The 23,335-nt window shown below is 43.0% G+C and overlaps 1 long non-coding RNA gene across 6 annotated transcripts in view; it reads left to right on the plus strand.

Annotated features, from left to right (window-relative positions):
- The first annotated feature begins 344 nt into the window (after window positions 1-344).
- LOC135237845 (uncharacterized) overlaps window positions 345-23,335 on the plus strand; it is a 37,971-nt gene continuing 14,980 nt past the window's right edge. For 3 of the 6 annotated variants that reach the window (XR_010324938.1, XR_010324937.1, XR_010324941.1), the window contains exons 1-2: window positions 345-721; window positions 21,512-21,696. This is a non-coding gene — a long non-coding RNA (uncharacterized LOC135237845). Of the gene's footprint in view, window positions 722-21,511; window positions 21,703-23,335 lie in introns of all 6 variants that reach the window. The other 3 variants (XR_010324939.1, XR_010324940.1, XR_010324936.1) reach the window with 2 other exon arrangements.

Consider the following 23,335-nt stretch of genomic DNA (forward strand, 5'->3'; position numbering starts at 1 on the left):
TCTCACAATCAAATATAATCTTAAATAGAGGCGTATGCAGAAAAACACAACTAAGAAGCTAATATAAAAAAATCCCGTTTTGGCATGGTTATGACTTTCTACATAACGTTTACACGAGACCCAAGTTAATTACCTGCTGGTTATGTGGATGTACTGCATATCTGAGCGATGCATGCAAATCCACAATTTGTGCTATGAGAGTAATTAATCCATAATTAAGAATAACAATTAATTAATTTTAGACATGACGAGTGTGGCCAATGACAAGAAAATGGCTGTGTGGCATTCGGTCGGCCGAACAAGCGGATTGGTCTCGGCTGCGCCGGCTGGTGGAGAGAGCACGCGCACCTGTGTTGCATTAACTAATCATGGGCCGAGACCGGGAGCACCCACAGAGAGAGCGACTTTTTGAGTTTCGTGTAATTTGGTTTGATCTGTCCGAGCAGGACACAACAAGGAAGTACGTCGCCTCTGAAAAGCAGTGAACTGACAAGTTGCCGCTCAGTTTTGCTTTATTTTGTCTTTGTTATTTTAGTTTGTTGTTTTTGCCTGGAACCCGTGAGTGGAAGGGTGACGGTGTTTTTGTTTATTTAATTTCGTGTTGGTGAGGGTGCGCGCTCTCTCTCTCTCTCTCCATGCAGCAACCAAACACGGCGCACTCCTGGGACTGCTACTTTCCCAGGCTGTTATTCGCCATTCACCAGATGGGGTAATTGCTCACGTGAGTTCAAACTGAAGTAAATTTGAGATTTATATGTAACCTGTGCGTAAAATGCAGATATGCTAGTTTAAATCAATGCAAGCAATTTTTTTTGGCGTCAAGCGTAAGCATAACTTTGAAAATGATCTTCGGATTGCGTTTAAGTCCAAGAACATTTATATAAACGAGGCCACATGCATCCATATATGCTGGTATGTATTTTTTCCATGCATATGAGCGGTGGGTAGGGTCTGAAGAAATGAGTCTGAATGACTGAAGCAAGTTCAGTCAGGAAACTCTAGCTGCGGCTGACCATTGGTCAGCTTCAGTAACTATATGTTTTCATACTCACCAAATCACGTACAAACTACATGTTCTCATACACAACCAATCACATGCACATATCTCTAATGAAGCACCCTTTTTTTGTGAATATATTTTTATTGGGCATTTAATAAAAAAAGACACAACGGCATGACACTACACACACGTACAAATATACATATATACATAAAGAAAGAAAGAAAAAAATGAAGCCCCTTTTTGAAGCCAACAGACAGACTTCTCCAGTGCTGCTTTTGCATGCTCGCTTGCTGCTGCCCACAAGAATTGCGTTGATCGTCCACCACTCCAGCTTCCATCTGCTGTATGGATCTGCTTCTATACACTGCACTGCCTGTGGAGCGTTCAGAGCCGCACTTTTGACCGTTTGCCTTTTCGGTACCGTTCTGGGGTGCGCGTGCACAGCTGGACATGAATTTTAAACGCGCGCGGATGAAAGAGCGATCGGGAGACCCGAGGACCCCGCCAGGATCTTTGATCAAATCCTCTGGCCGCTAATCAGCATTAATTAGCTCTCTGGCAGGAACGTGTGTGGTTGAATATTATATTGTATTGTTTTATTTGTTTTATTTAAATATATTTTGGCCTCGCTGGTGGACCTCAGCTCCGCAGGAAACACGAGCCCATCTGTTCCGGTTATCTCGGTGATTTTATGCACAAGACAGGACGGTACATCAATGAAAACAAAGTCATGGTATAAATAGCACATCAACACAGTGATGTCATAGTATGAAATACAAGCACGTGGCACGATGGCCGCTCAAAGACCATTTAAATTCAATGCATTTCAACACCGTATAGTATCTGTTAAACTTTCAAACCCATTTTATAACGTCCTTTTTTTTTCTTTTTCTTTTTTTTAAAATAGTGTGGGTCATCACATAATCAAGACCGCCTCTGGAGTATTAACTGTAGGGCGGCATCGTAGTGTAATGGGTAATTCAGTATATATCCAGCTGTATGAATGGATGCAATGTAAGTGCTAAGCAAAAGAAAGTTGTATAAGTCGCTCTGGATAAGAGCGTCTGCTAAATACATGTAACGTATGAAAGGTTTCGGTGAGGAAGGGGTTAGAGCAGTTGCCCATCGGCGGGTCCGCTCCGCGTTTCGGTCCTCCCGCTTCCTGCTTCGCGGCGGTCTGACCTCTGCGGATTAGATCGCGCGGCCGCCCAAGGTCGACAGCGACGCGCCTAGCAACCGGTCGTCGCGCCTCGGCGACCCCCGCGTCCCGCCGCGTCAGACGGGTCTTTCAGGTTCAGTCGACCCCGTCGTGTGTTCTGACGGGAACTCTGACAAACCCACCGGCCCCGGAGAGCGGCCGCGCGTCACCCGCCAAACTCGCCGTTTTCTCTCTCTCTCTCTCTCCCAAGGTTGTCCTTCATCGTCTGATGAAATAGGACAGCGTCTCACCAAGCGGGTTTGCTTATTTTATTTCAGTTTTAAAAAAGTTTTTTTTTTTTTTTTAAGTAACTCTCGTGGAAAAAGGTGACCTGCTAACGCGAGTGCACAGGATAATAGAAAGACGGTAGGAAAGGATGAGATAATGATAGAACTGGGCCACTGGGATGGGCGCCCATTTCCCATGTAAATGAGAAGGGGGGGGATTCGCCACCAGTTTTCGTGACACGTACAACTTCTAGAATCATTTACTGTGTCCTTCACTTGAAGAGGCGGTCCACTTTCTTGGGGGAATTCTGGTACCATTTCATGTTTTAGGGTGTGCTTTCGATTTGAGCCCGGACATTTAGAAAATACGCTTCGCATATATCCATAGCAGCTTGCTGTGCAGCGATGCTATGCTTTCTTTGGGGCTGCTTTATTAGGTGGTATTGATGGTTGTTAAAGTCGTTTACAAATGGTGTACACTTCATGTGTAACTGTCTTTGCACATTCTTTATAAAGCAAGCCATTTGTTCTTAACCACTTGTTTGGCAGTGATTTGAGTAAATTCATAATGGTCAATAAATCGGAAGATCAGTTTAAAAAAATATTGTGTCACGGGCATATCCTGTTGTGACCTCTGTCGGGATAGAAATCCTATTGCGGTGTGAGTATTGTCTTGTGTGCCTACCATTGTAAAGCTGGCTGGTCAGAAACCCTAGAAAGAACTATCCCTTTAAAAATATCACAAACTTACTCAAGTGTCTATTCAATCCATTATCTATACCCGCTGATTCCTGGTGAGGGTCACGGGGGCTGCTGGATCCTATCCCAGCATGCATTGGGCGAGAGGCTCAAGTGTCTTGTTTTGTAGTGGGAAAAAGAATGCTTGACGACAAAATTAAACGCTGCCCATTGTGGTCGGTATTAGGAAATGCTTCGTCTCCTATTATACTCCTTTGACGGCCTTGTTAGGTTGACACTTAAATGACGCGTTGGGTTTTATCTGGGCCGAAACGTCGAAGCGCCTTGGACAAAAGCACGTCTGCGAAATCCGGGACACGATGCAAATTCGACAGATAAGCAGAGGGTAAAAAAAATCGGGCTGCCCGAAAAGATCCGAGGCAGAGCGCTGCGCGCCAGACGAGCCCTCCGCCGATGCGAGCCGCAGATAATGGACGCCGCGTCCGTGCGCCTTCCCGTCCGTGACGGCGATGGTTTGATAGCGCCCCGTCTCTACGCGCGATAAACACAAAAGGGAAGCGGGGCCTTCCTCTGGGCAAGGGGGGGGGGGGTGGGGGGGGGTATATTTTCCCTGCCGACCTCTCGGCTACGCGCTTGTTTATCCCCAGCCTTTTTTGTTGCCGTGACTGTCGATCGAGGGGAGAGATATATATCGCGTGTCAAGTGCTCTCCTGGGCCACGCTATCATTTCAGACCGTTATCGCGCAATCCTGGCTCCCCAGGGGGGGTTCCCGGCAGTCGGGGGGCGGGGGGGGGGTGTGAGAGGAGCGGCAGACATTAACCCAGCGAAGCGGACAGAGGACAGGAGGGCGAACGCACAGGACGGAAACGGCCAGGCTGTATTTGTAACTCCAGTAGGGAGCAGTTATTAGCACTGTCTGCTGATGCTAACGCTCTTGGACGGTGCTGGTGCTCCAGTAAAGCGCAGTCATTAGCACTGTCTGCTAATGCTAATGTTCTTAGGCTGTACTTCTATTTCAGTAAAGCACTGTAATTAGCCTGGTGTGCTAATGCTAACTTTCTTAGGCTGCATTCATACTCCAGTAATGCATAGTCATTAACAATGTCTGCTAATGCTACCATTCTTAGGGGCACATTGAGAGGAATTTAAGGATTTTCAAGGACTCCAGACATGCTGCGTGACCCATTTAATCTGCATCTCTTAAATTGATATTTTGCATTGTTCAGTTGCTCTAAAATTATGCATCCAAAGAAAAAAAAAAATCCTGGTTTGAAATTTTTATTTTAATTTATTTTCTTGACATCATTTGAAACAATTGTTAATTAATCGGAGCATAGCAATAGTGTATCAGCCAACTGTGGGTTTAACACATGTCAGGTATTCACCTACGCACTGGTTCAGTGGACTTAGGGGGTGATTAACAAATCGGTGTAAACCTTAGTTTGTTGACCTCCCACACATGCTTATGTCAAGCCACAAAAATTCTCCAGTTCAGCTTAGCGTAGCTTAGCATTAGCGTTATACCCTAAACACGACGTGCAGGAGGGGACACAGCCGGAAAAAGCGCAGCCACACCTGACTGACTGAATGAGGGATGAAGAGGCGAGAGCGAGCTTCAGGGGGAACGCGTGCCGCGAGACAGAGAGCCTGTGGCTCGTTCCCAGCATGCCCCGCACCGCGTGGAACGTCACCGCGGCGGACGCAAGGCAGCGCCCTCTAATGCCTGGAGGAGGAAGCGCATCCTTTTGCTAATGCTGGCTTATCAGCAGCACTGTTTCACTGCTGCTGTTTCTCAAAAGCACTGCTAATCCCTGCCCTCGCTGATGGAAGAGCCGGCAGGGGGTGTCTTTGCTGCCCGATGCTCGCCTTTGTTTTTGTTTGAAAGTCATTTTTGCCACATGCAGTTTTATTTTTTTCAGTTTTATTTCATTCATTTATTTATTTATTGGACAGACTCCAAAATGTAAGTCTTGACAAAAACACAGAGCAAGAGATAATCCCCCAACCAACGCTGAAATAAAAATAATACATCAAGGGGGAAAGTAGAGGCTGGAAATACAACCTGGCTGCTGTGTGCTGACATGCCTACAACTCAAAAAAAAATGTTCTCTTTTTGGAGATGACACCAAAATTCAGTTAAACTCACGTAAGACATGTAGCTTACTAGCAGGTTTCACATAAATCCGGAACATTCTCAGAAAACAAAATCCAAAGGCCCTGGACAGAGCCTGCCGTTTGTTTACAAGGAGTTTGGATCTTGTTTCCTTGATATTTTTATTTTTGTCGATGAAGTTGCGAAGTGATATGTTGCATCACTTAGCATGGTTCAGGGGCTGTGAGCTTCATCGCTGAACTATTGTAAAATATTTAGTCTTAGTCCTTACCCTTTTTTTTATGTGAGTTCTTGACCTTGTGTGCTTTTGTTTTGGTGTAAAACTAAAGGAAAATAAAACCGAACAGCAACCGACAGACTGAATTAAAAATACAATAGATAGCTCCTGATAGATAGCTCTTGCCATGTGCAGGGGCTGTTGAAGCCCAAAGCCTCACAGTGCATTATCCGCAACCTAAGCTCCACGTACACTTCTGCTTCCCATAATCCACCCCGTTAAACATTTTGCCCTCTGCCACAGGCACAGGCTCTAATGCTGGCCAGTGCGTGGTGTGAGTGGACACGTCCACAGCTGCAGTCATCGGGAAGCGGCTCTGGAAAGTATGAAATGACCTTGAGACGTCTCCTGAAAGCCAATTAATTCCCGCTCATTTGGCCCTCCTCGCAGGTGACTCAATTAGAGTCGTGCTATATTTAACCCCCGACTCTCTTTGCCTGTGGCACCGTGACCCTGAAATTCATTAGCCGCTCGGCTGTCCCTTAACCGAATCGGTGCGATTGCCCTCGTTTTTCTCCAAGCAGAGCCGCGATTAAAGTGCCGCTCTTTTAACGTAAATGTGAACTATGCAAAAAAATAAACAATTTTGTGACAAGTTTGTTTTTTTTTTTTTTAAAGAAATTCTATGAGATTACACATTAGCAATGTGTCACTGTAAAACCTGTAAATATTCACTTCAAACATTTTCTGAAGTGCTAGACTCTCTGGGAATAAAGAGCTTGGCCTGTCTCCATAGGGGAACGATTTTTGAAAAAAATCTCTTTATGGAACCCTGTATTGTAGGGATGGAATTCGCGAAACGCTCACAGATTGAACCATTTTCCCCCGACATGGAACCCTTTGAGCCAGATAGGGTTCCACTGCGGAGACGCACCGGGGATCCTATTGAAACCCTTTCTGCTGGGACGGTACACAAAACACCTAGCGACGCTAACGATCCGTGCTACATTGGCTCACCTCACGTAGTCTGGGGGCGAATTCGCGGTAACCACGGTAACTTTTAAAACCTCTAGACGAAGTGAGGTGATGTAATGAGCCCCTGACTAACTGGACCGATTGTTTGAGTTGGCGCGCAAACTTCCCTTCTGCCGAGCGCACGGGGGGGGGAGTGGGGAGGGGGGGGGCGTTTGACGAGTCGTGCGATTTCGCTTGAGACGATTCGTTAGTTTTGCCACTGGACTGTCAGAACATCGGGCGATTCCTTATCGAGAGCATCCAATGTGTCTTTTTTTTTTTTTTTTTTTGCGCGGAGAGTCCCACTGGATTTCAAGCAACACGTTACCTCATTATAGATGGTGCCTAAAATAATATACGGCACTTTCACGCTTGGGTCCATTTGGAAATGTTAGCCCCTCAGCCAAGTTGCAATATGATAGATGGAATTAACACTGATGCTGTGGGGGGGAGAGAGGGGAGCGGAAAGTAGAATCCTTTTGTCCTTTTAAAATCAGCAAAACGTGAAAGGGAATGTGTGGAAAGTGTTTACACACTTAGATTTTTAGATATGAAGTCGGATGTAAGTGCAGTGTTAGCATTGGCCTTCGTTAGCGTGACGCGTTTTTAAAAAAGATGAGTCTAAAACTGAGCTCCAGATGTAGGCGTGGATGAAAAGAATATGGTTTCAGATGATTAGAAGCCAGTATAATCACCTGATGAAGTGTGAGATACTGTTGCTTAGCAACTTAGTTTCCCCTCTGCCTGAACTTTCTTTGCTCCCGGTATGCTAATGCGGAATACGAACGTATGCGTATATACTGTGTGTGTGTGTGTGTGTGTGTGTGTGTTCACGCGTGTGTTTTAAAAGTTTGTTTCTCCTCTAACATTACATATTTAAAATAAAAAAAAATAATTCTAATTAAAGTCACAGTATTACATTGCTGTTACAATAGGATATTGCATAGCATTAGATCACTGCTCTGATGAGCAGTCTGGGTGAAATTGTGTGTGCACAACAAAACCAAATACAAACTTAACACTTATTTGCTTGAATTCTTCTATTAAGCCCTTTAATGGTTTGTTATTTGTACACTTTTTTTTAAAAGCCTGTTAGACTGTTGGTGGGATGAGGTTAAGAACCCATTCATGCCAAATTGAGAGTAAGGGATGCTCTAAAATGCACAGCCTTGTTTTTCATTATCAAACACACAATAATTATTTCGCTTTGGAGAATCCACTACGTGCAGCGAAACACGCAGCAGCAGCCAGTGTAGAGTAACTGCCCCACTGAAAGTTTTGACCCGGATGCAGAATGAGTTTGGGAGAGAAAGTTGAGAAACAGATCGGCAGTGTGGATCTGTGGACACCATTGACACCTTTAAGAAATGGCTTACACACACACACACGGGCATGCACACAAGCGCGTGCACATGCAAACACAGAGTAGCTGCTCATGTATTTTTTTAAATGGTCAGTCACAGTTGCATTTCTTTCTGTCCATGCAAAAGACGAGCTGGGGGGTGGTGTGAGAGTGAGCGGGGGGGGGGGGGACCATCAGGGTGACGTGTCTGATGTGTCTGTGCGAGGAGTAGATGTGCATGCGTGCATGCAGAATCCAGAGACCACCGTCACGACCAGCCTACGAGGCTGACATGCCGTGTCTAAATGTTTGTGACTCAGTGAGTCAAGCGCTCGCCCAAATAAAATAAAAAACAACACGCAAGGGTCGCTTGGGAAAGCCTTAACAAATAGCAGAAGTCTCCTTAAATTAGATGGTTTTCACGGCATTTTCTGTTGAAGACTCATTATTCATTGACGAATTCATCATGCACCCATCTTCAGATCAGTCCTGACAGTTTGCCTGTGAGCACTTTTAAAAGGCACAGATTACTCTCAGGGGAAGAAAAAAACAATATAATTTCAAGGTGTAAAAGCATCCCTTTCATTGTTTAAGCACAACCCCCCTTGGGGGGGGGGGGATCCAAGAAGTGTTTAGGTGGTCATATCATACTAGTGTAACCAAATTTCAGTTGATAATTTGAGTTTGCCGTGTCCAACAAAACACGTGTTGTGAGGTTAATTTCAGCAACCTACCGTATCTATAAAACGTCGAAGCAGCAAATGAAACGTGAACGACAAGGTAAATTTCAGATAAATGACCGTTGTATAACCCCTTTCGTGCGCCCAAAAACAACAGAAGAACATTTTTTTCCCCCCATCTATCCGTCACTCGATGTCTTTAAGGAACCGGCGTAATTAAAATCAGCGAGTTACAATAAACTCGCCTTCTAGACGTTCCAAACGGTTTCGTTTCGCATAAGCAGATTTCCGCCTCAGTCTGGATTGCGGTGGCTTTGACTGAATTCTAAACGACGGCCGTCCTCTTTATCTATATCCCCAGCATTGTCGTGTTGTCATTTTTGTTGGGGGGTGTTTGGGAGGGGAGGGGAGGCGGGGGGGGTATGAGGGGGAGAGAGAAGGGATGGATTATCAGATTCACAGTCGAGCTGCCAGGGTGGTGGGAGGGGGAGGCCGGTGGCGGTGTGGGTTTAGCGACTGGCGGCTGAGTGGGAGGTTCAGCCAGCGAACACTCCTACCCCGAAGACGTATCCACCAAGAACGGGGGTACAGCAGGGCCTGGGGCCCCCCCCCGAGAAGGACCAGAATGCAGAGGCAACGCATGTCGGTTCTGTCGTTTAGGCTTCAGATGGTGACCTTTCACCCTTCAGTTTTCTTGCAGTGAAAATTAAAAAATAAAAATTGCTGATGTATGTAAATGTATTTTGATCTACATAATTCGTCGTGTTGATACCCTTGCTTGAAAACGGGGGGAGGGTTTTCTCTTTAATACGCATTTTAAAATAAGGTTGCGAAGCTTTCGGCAATGAAACAACCATCGCGCGTGAATGCCCTGCCACGTTCTGAAGTCCTTCGGGTGGATTAAAATACGGTGCCTTTTTTATTGCATTATGCAAGAGAACATTCACGTTATAAATTTTATGTAAATGTATTGCATTTACATTATATGGTTTTTAAATGTATACATTTTAACCATGAACTAACATTTTTTAAAAATCCACCACATTAGTTTCCGTGTAATATTGCAAGCAAATGTACGAAGGCGCAGTTGCTAATTGTCTGCAGTTATGCCCTTTAACCTTTAGTGTGAGTTTGATGGAAAGCTCCTGCAGTGGTGTAATGTCTATGAAGGTGTAGCGTTAGCGAGCTACCATCGTTCCTAGCCTGGCTGGGGAACAGGGTGGACGTGAGAGCCTGTGACTGTGTGACTGATGGAGAAGCACCAGGCTTCTCGGGCAGATCTGACTCTCGTTCTGGAAGGTCATCCGGACCGTAAGGAGGACGTGAGCATTCGGGGGTAGGAGCTCTTTATTCAGGCGTTGATCTGATGAAATGGGGGGGTGGAGGCGGGGTTCCTGCTTCTCCTGCTTCCACAGAAGCCCCTGGGGTTCTTTCCGTGTTCGTGCCTCTGTTCAGGTAATACATATCTCTGCTGCCTCAGCCTCTACCATTTAGGATTGCCCCTTGGGGGTGGGGTGGGGCGGGGCGGGGGGGGGGGGGGATCCATAGCTACCCACCACAGGATGCTACTTTGACAACTACCCCCCCCCCCCTTCCCACCCTCCCCTCAGAGTGCGAAGGTGATGTTCTCCTCCTCAGCTGCACTGATTCTGGATTCAGGTATACCGTGATTCGGGCCTGAACTCTTCAGTTGCTCAAGCGCAACTTTGATTCCTTTACCAAATAACAAAAAACTAACAAAAATGAAAGGGGGTGGTGACACCAGTTGTTAGTGTGTATACCTGCAATCCCATGGACATTTGTTTATGTAAAACATGCTATCCCCCGAAAACGCTCTTCCAGAACTACATAGATTTATTGTGTTTGAGCTTTGATCCAGAGCAACTTGAACGCACGCACAAATGTTAAGATCAGGGATGAAAGTGCAGCAGTTCCCCTGAGGAGGAAAGTATAACCCTGAGAGACAGAAAGCTCAAGTCATAAATAGTAAATACCCATTCCCTGAAAAATATATATACAAATATGAATAATATTTTAAAGAAAGTAGTGATGCCTTCCATGGAATATACCTCGTTCAAATGTTTTTTTTTTTTTTGTTTTTTTTTTGAGAAAATAAAATCAGTAAGCTTTCAAACACAGTCTTTTGAAAGTTATGACCACTTTATTCTCAAACCCCAATTGCAACCCCAGACTTTTAACAAGCTGTTCATTTTTGTTAATTAGACTTCATATATTTTGAGGGGTTATTTGCTCTCCTAAACCACATTATGCCAGAACCGGCTATGCATGCCGTGAAGAATCGCTGTCCCATATTCACATTGTGACATATTGCAAATCATTACATAAAGAGACGCAAAAAAATGTCTTAACTAATCAAATCAAAGACTGAAGTTGAATTAATAGGCTCCTAATTGGTAAAAGTGTGGACACCTGGCCACTAAAACTAGCCATTTGGTATACAACAAGAATCCTGAGATGACGAAAATGATAGCAAGCCAATTCTGCATCGTGTTAACAAGTTTAAGGAACGAATTCTGAAAGGACACGAAAACGCGTTCACAACACCCCTAATTAAGCACGAGATTGGCTGCAGCAAAAACCGGCGTACACAAGGACGTACACAGGAGTCCCCAAGTACCCAGGCTGGGACCCATTTTTCTGGGCTGATTTCACATTCGTTGCGCAGGCAGAACAAGCCTGGAACACAGGAACTGTGTTCAGTCAGGCCCACCGGAGTTAGTGGCAGTAATCGAGCGATTAGGGGCAAACTATCCTTGTGGGATCGGAGCGCAAAGGAGAACCCGTGCTAACATTTGTGAATTAAACGTCGGTGAATTATTATGGTCGATAATCAACATTTCATAAAATTACACACGTAAGCCAGATCGGTGTATAGAAGGTGCTTGACTCGTTTATCTTTTTTCGATGAAAGCAAATCAAAAATGTTACGAGAGCCAGAAAAAACTCGAAGGGAATCTCACTGGCTACAGGGAGTGGAGCCGGGGGTTCATTTTGAAAGCGAAATCCCCAAATGAGGAGAACAGCATCCCCCTGAAGATGATTTGTGCCCCAGAAGGGTCAAATCAGCAAAAATTGTGCCCCAGAAGGGTCAGATCAGGAGCGGATTAAATGTTTTGCCGGGTGAGAACATCAGAACATTGTGTACGAATTTAGATTTAAAATGGCTGTCTGGGGAGCTTGGGGGGCTTAAGGTGAAGCACTTAGCGCTCCCCTCGCCGTCCTTAGGCAAACAAGATCATTTGCACACGGAGCAGCGCAACGAGCTGAATTATGTCTGCAGTTCTCAGGGAGGGGAAAGGTGCCCCCCGAAAAAAAAACAGAACCCCCCCCCCCGCTCAGTAGACTGCAAGGCCCCGGAACACCCTCGCTTCATGGAAACGGGCATTCGGGTGGGGCACTTCAAATGCTTGCAAACACGTTCATCATTTCGCATAAATATTTTCCTCGGCCCCCACGAATCACTGGGAAGCTCTGGCACGAAACCCTAAGCCCCCACTGCCCCCCCACCCCACCCTTTCTCCTGGCTGAACTGCAGACCCCAGCAGGGGAGTCGGTTCAATTCACACACAGGGATGACTCGGCAGCGTCTGCGGTTAAACTAGGCAAAATACAAATACACAAATACAAATACCGCAAACACAGGCGTTCATAAACCCACATCACATTCCTAATAAACGCTTGTGGACCAGATTAGATTTACCTCAAGCCGGCTGTCGGATCAACACGCCAAACTGCTTGTGTTCGAATGGTTTCGCTTTGATGGATACGAGGAGACGTTCGCTCTGTTTGGACGTTGTCTTTACTTAAGTTGAAACACAATTTATTTTTATTTTTTAAATTCTCCCATTCTCCCCTTCTCTAGGCTAATCATAGTAAATGACATTTGCCCCTGAAAATAATTCATCTTTCCCATTTAAAGACTTTCCTTTACGTGGAATTCTATACCGTGATTAAAAGTTTATTATTTGTCAAATAATGCAGTCAGTTTTTTTTTTTTAATGAAGAAAGGGGGCTCAGGGAAGCCTGTTGAAGACACAGTAACCAAAGCTACTATGCCTTGTATTTTATTTTTTTAAACTTTTTTTTTTGTTGTTGGTAAAGTACAAAACAAATAAAATGCTAAAACATTAACACTCACTTGGCTCACTTGGTGAAAATAACTTCTGGGCAAGGTAATAGTTTCGTAATCATCTCAAGAGTTCGTGGTAGCCTTTCTGACTGAGGCTATGAAGATATTTAAACAGGAGGTTCAAACAAAGTTTGCATTACCCATGTTACATATTTATAAGATTAACCACTTAATTAATGCAGGTTAGGTTTTTTTTTTTTTTATGTAAATAAACCCAGCTACCATTGTAGTATTGATCAGTGGGTAGTACCTAATAAATGACAACATTAAGAGTATTATTTTATTTTTAAAAATATTTAAAAAAAATATTTTTCAGCACTATACAGGTTATGAGCACTATACTGTATACTCAAATCCTCTAGGATGCCTCACCCATTCTATCCATTAAATGTCAAAAAAATAATAGAAATGTATGAAATGAAAACATCTCGTTATGGAGTGAGGGCAATTAAGGTGGTGTTAAAAACGATCGAGCTTTGGTACAGAAACAAATCAATCCTTCCATGAGTTTTAGCTGCGGTAATACAGGCAGCAAGCACCCAAGAGAGAACGAACAGCAGCACTGGAAGAGAAGCTAGACTGTCAATTTTACATCCTCAATTTTTTTCCTTCTCCCCACTCTGCCTCGAGTAATGGACTCAGTTGCCAAGGATGATTTTTTAAATATTTTTTGATATCTTCATTACGAGTTCATATCCAGGCTATGCCTCCCACCGAATTTTTTTTTTTTTTTTTTTGACTTGAGCTCTTTATTTCGGGTTCAAATCCAGGCTATGCCGCTCACTGATTATGGACAAGCTCTCGCAGGGCTTCTCCTAATTGGCAGACTCCACATGCCTGGATCCCGAGCTGGGGTTTGAGGACCTGTCTTTTTTTTTTTGCCAGTTTGAAGCAGTATCTAAAATTGAATCTCCTGCATTTGTAGCTGTGACACCCCTGCCTGCCAGGGCATGGAGCATTTTTGGGGCAGGCTCTAATTACCCACTCTCCCACACCCCCTCTGAGGGGGACACTGGGGCCTTCTGTGGACAACAATGGCACAAAGACAGATTTGTAATTTAATTTTTTAAAAGGGCTTTATATACAAATGCAATCCTTGTTTTAACCGAATGTGATATTCTCTGTAGGCAGAATTAAAAATGTTTTTTTTTTATTAAAGCCAACACCATTCATAATATGATCTGGCATGTGGTAGCCTGGATTTATTCTCTATTAAACTTAAACAGTTGGGTATTTACCCCGCAATGCCCTAGTGTTGTAGCCCAAAAAACATTTCAATTTGCAGGTAGTGCCAATAACCACAAGTGCAATAAGAGAAGAATCCTTCCAAATGCAGAAATTAAACTAAGGAATTGTATTACAAGTCACCCAAAAGGATTAGTCTCAGGAGTGGTCTAACAGCAAGACTAAAGAAAAAAAAAAGGGGGGGGGGGGAATTCAGGCCTCCCCCCAATGGGAAGTCGAACCTGAAATATCCCCCCCCAACCTGCCTACAAACAGCTAAAACACAACAAACAAAACCAAGTCCGAAAACAGAGGAAATCCACAAACAAAACAAAACAAAAATACCTGTGCCCCCACTCCCACTCCCACCCCTACTCTGGCTGACAGCAGCAGGGTGGTGTGTATAAATTTAAAAAAAAAATAAACAAATAAATAAATAAATGAATAAAACATGACAGGTGAAGACCAGGTGAGTGTGATTCCCCAAAAGGCACAGGTGCAGGTACTTCCCAATTAGTGCAGGTGTGGAGGGTTCAAGGCACATGGACACACTCAGGCATGACACTTCAGTGGGAGGGGGGGAAAACAACATAGCTGAGTGCAGAGGGTGGAAAGTCCAGGGGTCAGAAAGTAAAAGTTACTGACACCCATGAGCTCAGCCAGCTAATTTCACTAATTAGCTCTACCTCCTGGCTGAAGAATTGTGCTGATTAGCAAGTTCAAGTTATTGGAACAAAATACTGAGGGGGGGGGCTTTTAACTTTTCGAACCTGAATTTTACACCACTGGCAGAGTGTAACACCCAGTCTTGTCAGAAAATAATTTTTTTTTTTTTTTTTTTTTTTAATATCTTTTTTAAAAATCGCATCAAAACTATTCAGAAGTGAGCCATCAGCACTGTCACATAATAATGTGGACCAGATTGGCGTGACAGTAAATTTGACGGGACACATTCTGTTTCTGGGCTGAGCCCAGTTCATTTGCAGCAGGGGGTGTCTAATCTTATCCGAAAAGTGCCGGGGTGGGGGCCGGTTTTTGGTTTTTAATCCCAGCGCTACGACACCTGAATCAACTAATTAGCTAATCACGGTCTTCAATCAAGAACCTGACGAGAAGAATCAGGTGGCAGAAAGTGCTGGGCTAGAACAAAAACCTGTTTCCAAAACGTGGCCTGTTCAGATAAGACTAGACCCCAGGGGTGGCCAGCCCAGGTCCTGGAGAGCCGCAGGGTCTGCTGGCTTTTGTTTTTAACTCGGCACTTAATCGATCCATTAAAGCAGTTGATTACATAGACAAAATAAACCAGTTGAGGGGAGTTAACTGAGTGGTTGTTTGTATTTAAGGTGAAAACAAAAAAAAACCCGCAGACCCTGCGGCTCCCCAGGACCGGGGTTGGCCACCCCTGGACTGACGCTCCTGACCTACAGGCCCCCCCCCACCCCCGACTGCAGATGGCGGGAGATGGGAGACGTATAGAGACAGAAGGGACGTGTCCTCAAGCCAGGGCATCTGGGGGCGGTCTGCAGTGACCTCAATTAGAAAAACAAAGCGCCCGGCTCCCGAATTTTACAATTTCCTTCGGTCCGCACGTTCTCCGTCCGCTTCCCTGACATTTTCCCCGTCGTCTGCCTGAACACGTGTCGATTTGCATTTCACGAGATAAATCACAATTTTCTGAGAAAAGAAGAAAGAAAAAAAACTCAGCCTTGATCTTTTTTTTTTGACAAGATATAAGATATCAGTCTCTCAAAATCATGAATAAATCCAGTGAAGCCAGGAAAGTTGTAAATGTGGTCCAGGAAAAATAAGTGGTAAAAGTACCTGGTGGAAAAACTGGAAGTTAATATTATCTTGCAAATGTTATCTATTTTAAGCAAATGATTTTATGAAGCTATTAAATTAAATATATTATTAACTAATATATATTTTAAAAATCATACAATAATACTCCCCCACGATTCACCTGAATGGAGAAATGATCAGGTTCATAAAAAATATTTAGGTAGTAATATGTGTGTGTGTGTGTATGTGTGTGTGTTAACGGGGTAAAAAAAATTATATACTATATTATAATACAGCCATTTCCATTTAAAAGTTTCCATGAGCCAAAGAGAATTCATGATCTTCCTTTTTGAATTGGTTAAAAGCAACAGCACATTTTTCACAGAAGCAAACACATAATGAAAAATGACAGTCTATTGTGCATTTTTGAAGCTGGTTGTGTCTGCATTAATATTTGTCAAAGCAAATTATTCACACTGGGAATTTAACTTGACTGTGTGCTATCACCTTTGGTAAGTGTTATTTGAGGCAACACTACAGGCTGTTTTTAGGGTCTAAAAATGAATTATTATTGGTTAATGCAATATTGGTATTTTGAACATACACAGTATAATTGCACAGCCTGTGTTGTTTTCTGTTGTAGGACAATGTGGACTTATAAATTCCGGAATTTACAGAAAGTTAACGGAGAATATATTAAGAAAGTAAATGTACTCCCCGGTATTTTGTTCCAAGTTACCTGGATTTGCTAATTTGCTCAAGTCTTCAGCCAGGAGGCACAGCAAATGAGGGTGGAAGAAACACATGGCAGGGCTTTTACTTTCTGCTTTACCCCTGGACTCTGACAGCAATCAGAGGGTGGGATAAAACAATGTATAATGTACATCATGTATTAATGAAAATAATGTTGGTAAAACAACACAAAAAAAAGTTTGCGAAACAGTTTCCAGTGGTTCCCAAACTGTTTTGGTCAGGCCCGCCTTTGGTAATTGGAATTTTCGTAGCCGCCCCCACGCACATATCCTGGCTCCGCCCCCTAACCCCCCCCCTCCCCATTGTCTCTTTGCACTCAGCACCCCCCCCACTTTGGGAAACACTGGTATAACTTATGATGGTTTTCTTAATGGTTTCCTTAAATGGTCTCCCATACAGAACAGCTAACACATGGTTTATTTTTTAAATAAATACATTTTTGAAAAAAGCAAACTGAGAACAGCACTTAAGGCTTATTCAGTAGTTGCTTATGGTCCTGTTCTCCGTTAGGGACCGGAGATCATAAAGAGGTCGAAATGATCTCATTTAAAGTAATTTTTGGTAGGGCTGCGTTCAGGGGAAACGTGCTAATTGATGCTCTCTGGGAGCGGCAGTTGTGACACGGCCCCTTGCATCCGTTTGTGCGAAAATCATCTCGTCAGGAGACGCCGCGATGCTAACCATTAGCGCGCTCCGCGCAGCGGCCTCCATTAGCTGCCAGTCTAATGAGCCTGTTGGTTCTAACGAGGACGCTTGCGCTGCAGAATCGCTTTTTATTTTTACTCGAGGAGCGCCCTTGTCTGGGGAAAGTTTACACAGCTCTGACTCGCGCGCCTGATATCTCCTCCAGCAATTTGGGTTTAAGTTGCGCGGTAAGCAATTAAGCTGATCTTGCCTGGCAACGGCGTTCCACCTAAAAAAAATCAAGTATCAGTGGCCTAAACCACTACCCCAATACCCTCAGACAGTTTGTCTCAAAGTTTCTGTGAAGTTCCAGTTACAGGAAAAAGTTACGCCCAGGCACCTGAGTCTTGGTCTAAAACATGTGCACAGACAGATGCTCATATATGCTGATGCAAAAAAAAAAAAAAAAAAAAAAAGACACTGCAAAAAAATTCGGTCTTAACAACTGTTTTAGACTTGTAATGAGATTTAAAGGGCATGTTTCACAGGGACAGATTCCTGGACTAAATTTAATTTTGAATGGAGATTTTTCTTCACCCTGAGTCATATTTTAGATGGGAGAAAGCTGGTGGTGTTTCATCTTGTTCTCTAAAGGTGCAGAGTCATCTGCTCCACTCAGAACACCCGAACTCACTTCTCTTGCATCAATTAACGCTTTTGCTCACACACAGTGCAATTTCACACACAGGGATCTGCACTTTGTAACTCAACTTAAGGTTGCCAATTTGATTCCCATCAGAGACTTGGCCACTCTACCCTTGAGCAAAGTGCGTAACCTGAATAGCAAACTGTGAGTGGTAAATTAATTTAGAGTATTTACCTTATCATCAAAACTGGGGGGGACCAGTGCCGGCCCTAGGCTTTGAGGGGCGCAAAGCAGAGTTTGATTTGAGCCTCTGCCCTCCCCCAGCCCAACTTTTTTTTTAGATGTAATATATATTTTATAATAATTAGGGCGCCCCCTGGTGGTTGCGGGGCAGCTGCTCATGTTGTTTATTGGGTCTGGTTGGGTCTGCTGGGCGACAGACCACTACAGAGGGGAAATGTACACCAGCTCTATGGGTTCATCTGGCATTTGCCCTCCTCTTTGTATGTGAGCTCAGAAAACTAGCATCGATGCCGACCCGTCTCTCTGTCTGCTCAGCACTCCCCCCTAGAGCAACTGCTGGGGCCTCCCGAATACTGACAGGAGAGCATCGCTCAAATTATGGAGGTGGGGCGAGAGGTCAGGCCTACAAATTATGTGTGGAAAGAGTGAAATAACGGTAACCGAACTCCCCCCTGCATCCGAAACGCTGAGAAGGGTTGGCGAATAAATCAGCATCACGGCGCGTGTAGTAACGCTTTTAAATTCACGTCCCCGCGTGCAATTATCACGCTGGGAAGGGAAAACACAGCAGAAAAATATCGGGGTGCAACCCGAGGGAGGCGATTGTCGCGGGATTGAGCTCCGAGGCGTTGCGTAGAAACCCCGTCGCATTAGCCTAAAAAATCCACTGCTGTAGTGTGCGCCGCCGCCGCGGAGAATCTCTCTTTTTTTGAAATAAAGCAGCGTGAAGTTGAAACGGCGGTCAGGCTCTCTGTGACTAACTCTGTGTAATCCTGGGCGCAGACGCTCTTGTTTTTTTACCTGAATCAGCAACGGGCGCCCCCCCACCCCCCCCACCCACCCCCTCCCCCCTGCCGCCTTGTTCTTCCTTTAAGCGGTGTATAAATATATATATATATCGCTCCAAAAAGCAAGCGAGAACACCCGTTTTTTTTTTTTTTTCTTTCTCTCCGGTCCGATATCTTAAGGGGGCTTAATCGTTAATGAGCTCGTCTCACATCAGATTCATGCAAAACAGGGGGACCGTCTGCAACAGACTCTGCTTAATAACATCAAAGTGAAAACGTTCCAAATTAAATGGGTTTCTGGTTTCTGGGGTGCAAGATGAGGACAGCGGAAGGGGGGGGGTTACGTATCAGAGTGATGTTCATTTGCATATATGGAAATGCGGGCCTTATTAAATTACAAATCGGCACTTTATTATTATTAATTTTTGCATTTTCGCCCTCGGACAAGGGGAGCTCCTTGCACTAACGGGTCAGTAAACTGGGCCATTCGGGAAAGACAGCATCGCTGCTGTTGCAGACGCTCCTGTTCATATTTATTAATTAGCCTGGGTGTGTTTGGGAAGAACTCGATTCTGCCTTTCAAGTTTCTAAAATACACAGAAGTATTTTTTTTTGTATTTTTATTTATTTAATTTCTTTTTGTCGTTCTTGCAAAATGCGTCGTGCTTATTTCAGCATCGCTTCTCCAGGGTCAGTTTTACACTGAACTCACTGTGAGACATGAATAAAATATGACATTTATGATAAAGCTGTGCACATATTCATACCCTAAATAAGATACACTGTTTAAAAAAAAAATACCCAGCCTTGTTCTATGTTAATATTCAATAAGTATTTCTCGTTCCAGATTTATTTTTAATATGGCTTGAATATAAAGCAAATATCCACGTAGATTGAGACATTTAACTAGTAGATTAACTGCTGTTTAATTCTTGCAAGGTATTTTCTGTTAAATCAATAGTTCATATTGGCATTTTCTTTTAGATGCATTATTGTCTATTAATTTTGTTATCTTTTTTCTTCCTGTGTATTTTTTTATTTGTCCTTCACATCTAAAATATCATTGTTATTCAGTATCTTATTTTATTATGTTTTACCTCCCACTCTAAATTGTGTGATAGACTTTATCTTTCATTACTTCTGTTTTATGTCCTTCTATTGTGCTTTATCACATTTGTTTTGACATTATACTGTATGCACAGTTTTCATAACAAATGTATGCGGTCCATGGCAATAATGCAAATTTAATTTGAACTTGAAAATGAATTCACAGGCCTTCAATATTACAGTGCCTACAGTATATAACCAGTCTGCTGGGGTATAAACAAATATTGCTTGACATTTGACAATATTATTGTCATGTTGAACAGGCAGATATTATAGCAAAGAACTTGGGTGCTGTGAGGCTAATTCTGTGCATTAGAATAGCAGCAATTTTCATTAGATGTTATTCAAATAACAATGACTGGCTCTCCCACTGATCTAATTGTTTGTTGAATGTGACTCTTGTTCTCCTGGGAAACTTCTGTTCACCCTGTTCTGTGGTACGGAATGACCCCGCATAGTAGATTTACTGTAGGCAGTTTGATAAGAGCACGAGGTTGCAACAGAATACCTGCAACAACTGTTTGTAAATTCCAAGGTGCAGGCTTGAATCATCATTGGAACATGACATTATTCTATCCATCAAAGGAATATCCTATTAGGGTTTTCTTCAAAGAAACATAATTAGCCCCTGATAATATTTTTTTCCATTTGCATACAAAGAACATGATTACAATTAACTGCCGGTTGTAACCTTAGACTATAAAAATCGTCTTTTTCATATTCTGGATCTCTAGAATTTGAGGGACACATCTTAATGAAATGAGGTGATTAGGATAATTAAACAGCCCTAACAAAGATCTTTGGAGTTAATTACATTAATGGCACCTGGTACAAGACGTTGTGTGATCTTATTACCGCTTGGTCTGTCTTTGTTATGATACCATCTATTAAAAAATCTCACTGAAATGTTTAATAGTAAAAAAAGAGAATATTTTCATTTATTTCTGACTCATCCAAGGACCGTGGCCAATATTCCTGTTTTAATCAGTATGATTTCCCTTGATTTTTAGCAGCTACAGCACTTGTGAATAGTATTGGGAAGGTATTGAAAAAAGTCAGTTAAAAAATGAATTTGCCATGAATTTGTGTTACAGACAAAGCTCTCCAGAGTTCTAGAGTTCTCTCATTCGTCAGAGAATGCGTAGATCTTACCCAAACTGCCAACCTTGAATGACGCGATGTCCATCATAGGCACATGCCCCCCCTTCCCCCAGGGTACAGGCCGATGCCCCAACGCTACTCAGAGCTTAACACTTTACGCAAACTGTCATATGCAGTCAAACACCATGCGCCTCGTGCATAATATATGGTGCATCTCCGCAACAACAGCATTTAACTCATGAATGCATAATACATGAGGGTGTTTACGTGTGATATCGAATATATATATATATCTGAACAATGCAAGAAGAGGCTGTATGAGCTTGTCCTTTGTGCCTCGAAAATGAATTTTCATCTGAAAGACACCGTACCCAGGGGGAGGAAGACTAGAGGACACTTCTTTTTTTTTTTCTTTCTTTTTTTTATTAAAGCACAACTCCTACAGAATGTATTTTAAGTTTTTAGTTTGTATGTTAAAAGTGAACTGCTGGAGGGGCGGGTGGCACTCGGTGTTAAGTGAGTGTATTCTGCTCACTTCAAATGCCAATATTACCGCATATTTTGATATATATATATATATTTGTATTTTTACATTTCAGCTTCAGTTGGGTAAATCCAGAGTGAGGGCGCCCCAGTCCAGCTTTTTTTTACGATCGATGAGCGGCTCCAGGACAAGAAAACGCGTGGAGATCTGCGTGTGGAGTGAACGCTGCCCTTGGAAACTTTACAAATCGATGCAGCGACCGGTGATTGGTGGAGAAACATCGCGGAGAGGATTTTGACGGTAACGGTGCGCACACCTGTGTTTGACAGCTCCACAAAACAAAACAAAAGCAAGACCAGTTCAAAACCTAGTATGGCTGGACCGGCGACCAATGGTGTGACTTCATAACTCGACCGACCAGTGGTGTAACTTCTTCACTCACTCACTCACTCACTCACTCAGTCAGTCAGTCAGTCAGTCACAGACATTCACGTTTGTAGGGCTGGCCCCGCTGTTGTGGTCCAGCCAAAAAACAAAAAAACAAAAAAAATAGAACTGAAGTCAATTTTGCATTTCAAAAAATGAAGTTATTTACCACAAACAACAAAAATGTTTCCCTGAAATAAAATTCTGTTTCAAATGCCACACAGAGGACGCTGGATTGAGGAAGGTGCTGAATTTTATAATCCTGCTGTCAAACAAATTGCTGACAAATATAAAATAACGAATATAACATTGCATTTGATTCCCTAAATTAACCTATTTCAAGTTAACTTCTGAGCTGGTGTGACCTGCAATTCTAAATAGGTAGTCAATGAAAGACATTCATTATTTATAGCTTTATTTTTGATAAATCATACTGTACAATGCTTTGAAGAGATTAATACATTTTTTTTAATTTTATAAAACAAGTGTCCAAAATCGTGAGACACTGTCTCTTTCTGTATTAGTCGACTCATCTGCAGTTGTTGCTAAAATTATTGAAACTTCTGAATAGGTTGTTCCGCTTCAATCACACAGGTTCATAGAGTCCAGGTACCTCTAGGGTCACTCTAGAGAAGTTCATCTTGTTTTTAAAGTATGTATCACTTTGTTCCATCAAGCAGTTTCAATTAGCTGGTTTGCCAAAGTAGATTTTCTGCCATTTTTTAAAAAATATTTTGAAAATGAAAGGTTTTCAGGAACCACTGCCGTTATTTTCGCTGAAATTGTGCGCTTAGTCTTTTCTAAATGTATGATCTAAATTTCAGATGAATAGTTTGTGAATCCCAAAATAAGCACAGCTGTCGCAGGTTAATCGCTGTTTGTGTAATTACACAGGAACTGAATATTTGCACTGTTTTAAAAATGACAAACAGCTGTACAAACTACAGTAACTAGTGCCAGTGATAATTTGTAATATGACAGCCACAGGAGGAATTGTGATTCTCTCACTGATGTCACCTGACCAGCTCTAGGCCCCTGGAAGAGGGGGGGGGGGGTGCGGCTGGGGGTGCTTATACAGTACTATCCAACATTCTTCCTGGTGCTGTGGAGTTTCGTATGGTTGCAGTTGCATCCCAGTCACGGCCAAGCAATTAGTCCACACTTGTGCAAATTAAAACAACCCGAAAGTAATAATTATTTTTTAAATAACGGTACTACACATTTCTTGAGGATATATTTTTTGTGAAGTCCTGATCACCCACTACAGCATGTGACACTTTCTGCATCAGTCGGGCATCTACAAAGTCATCCATCTTTTTCTTCCCCTGTACAGTTTACAGTTGAAGTGTATGATTATGTAAATGTGCCATATTATTATTATGTACTGAAAGGGTAGCCGCTAATAGATGGCTACAAAAAAAAAGCTAATGTGAGCAATGTAGTCAGTAACTTAAATGTGGCTCTCAAAGTGGACAGCTGGTTCTTGTTTAACATTTTAGAATATTTATATTCT

The sequence above is a fragment of the Anguilla rostrata genome, chromosome 13 (genome assembly GCF_018555375.3).
Source record: "Anguilla rostrata isolate EN2019 chromosome 13, ASM1855537v3, whole genome shotgun sequence".
NCBI lineage: Eukaryota > Metazoa > Chordata > Actinopteri > Anguilliformes > Anguillidae > Anguilla > Anguilla rostrata.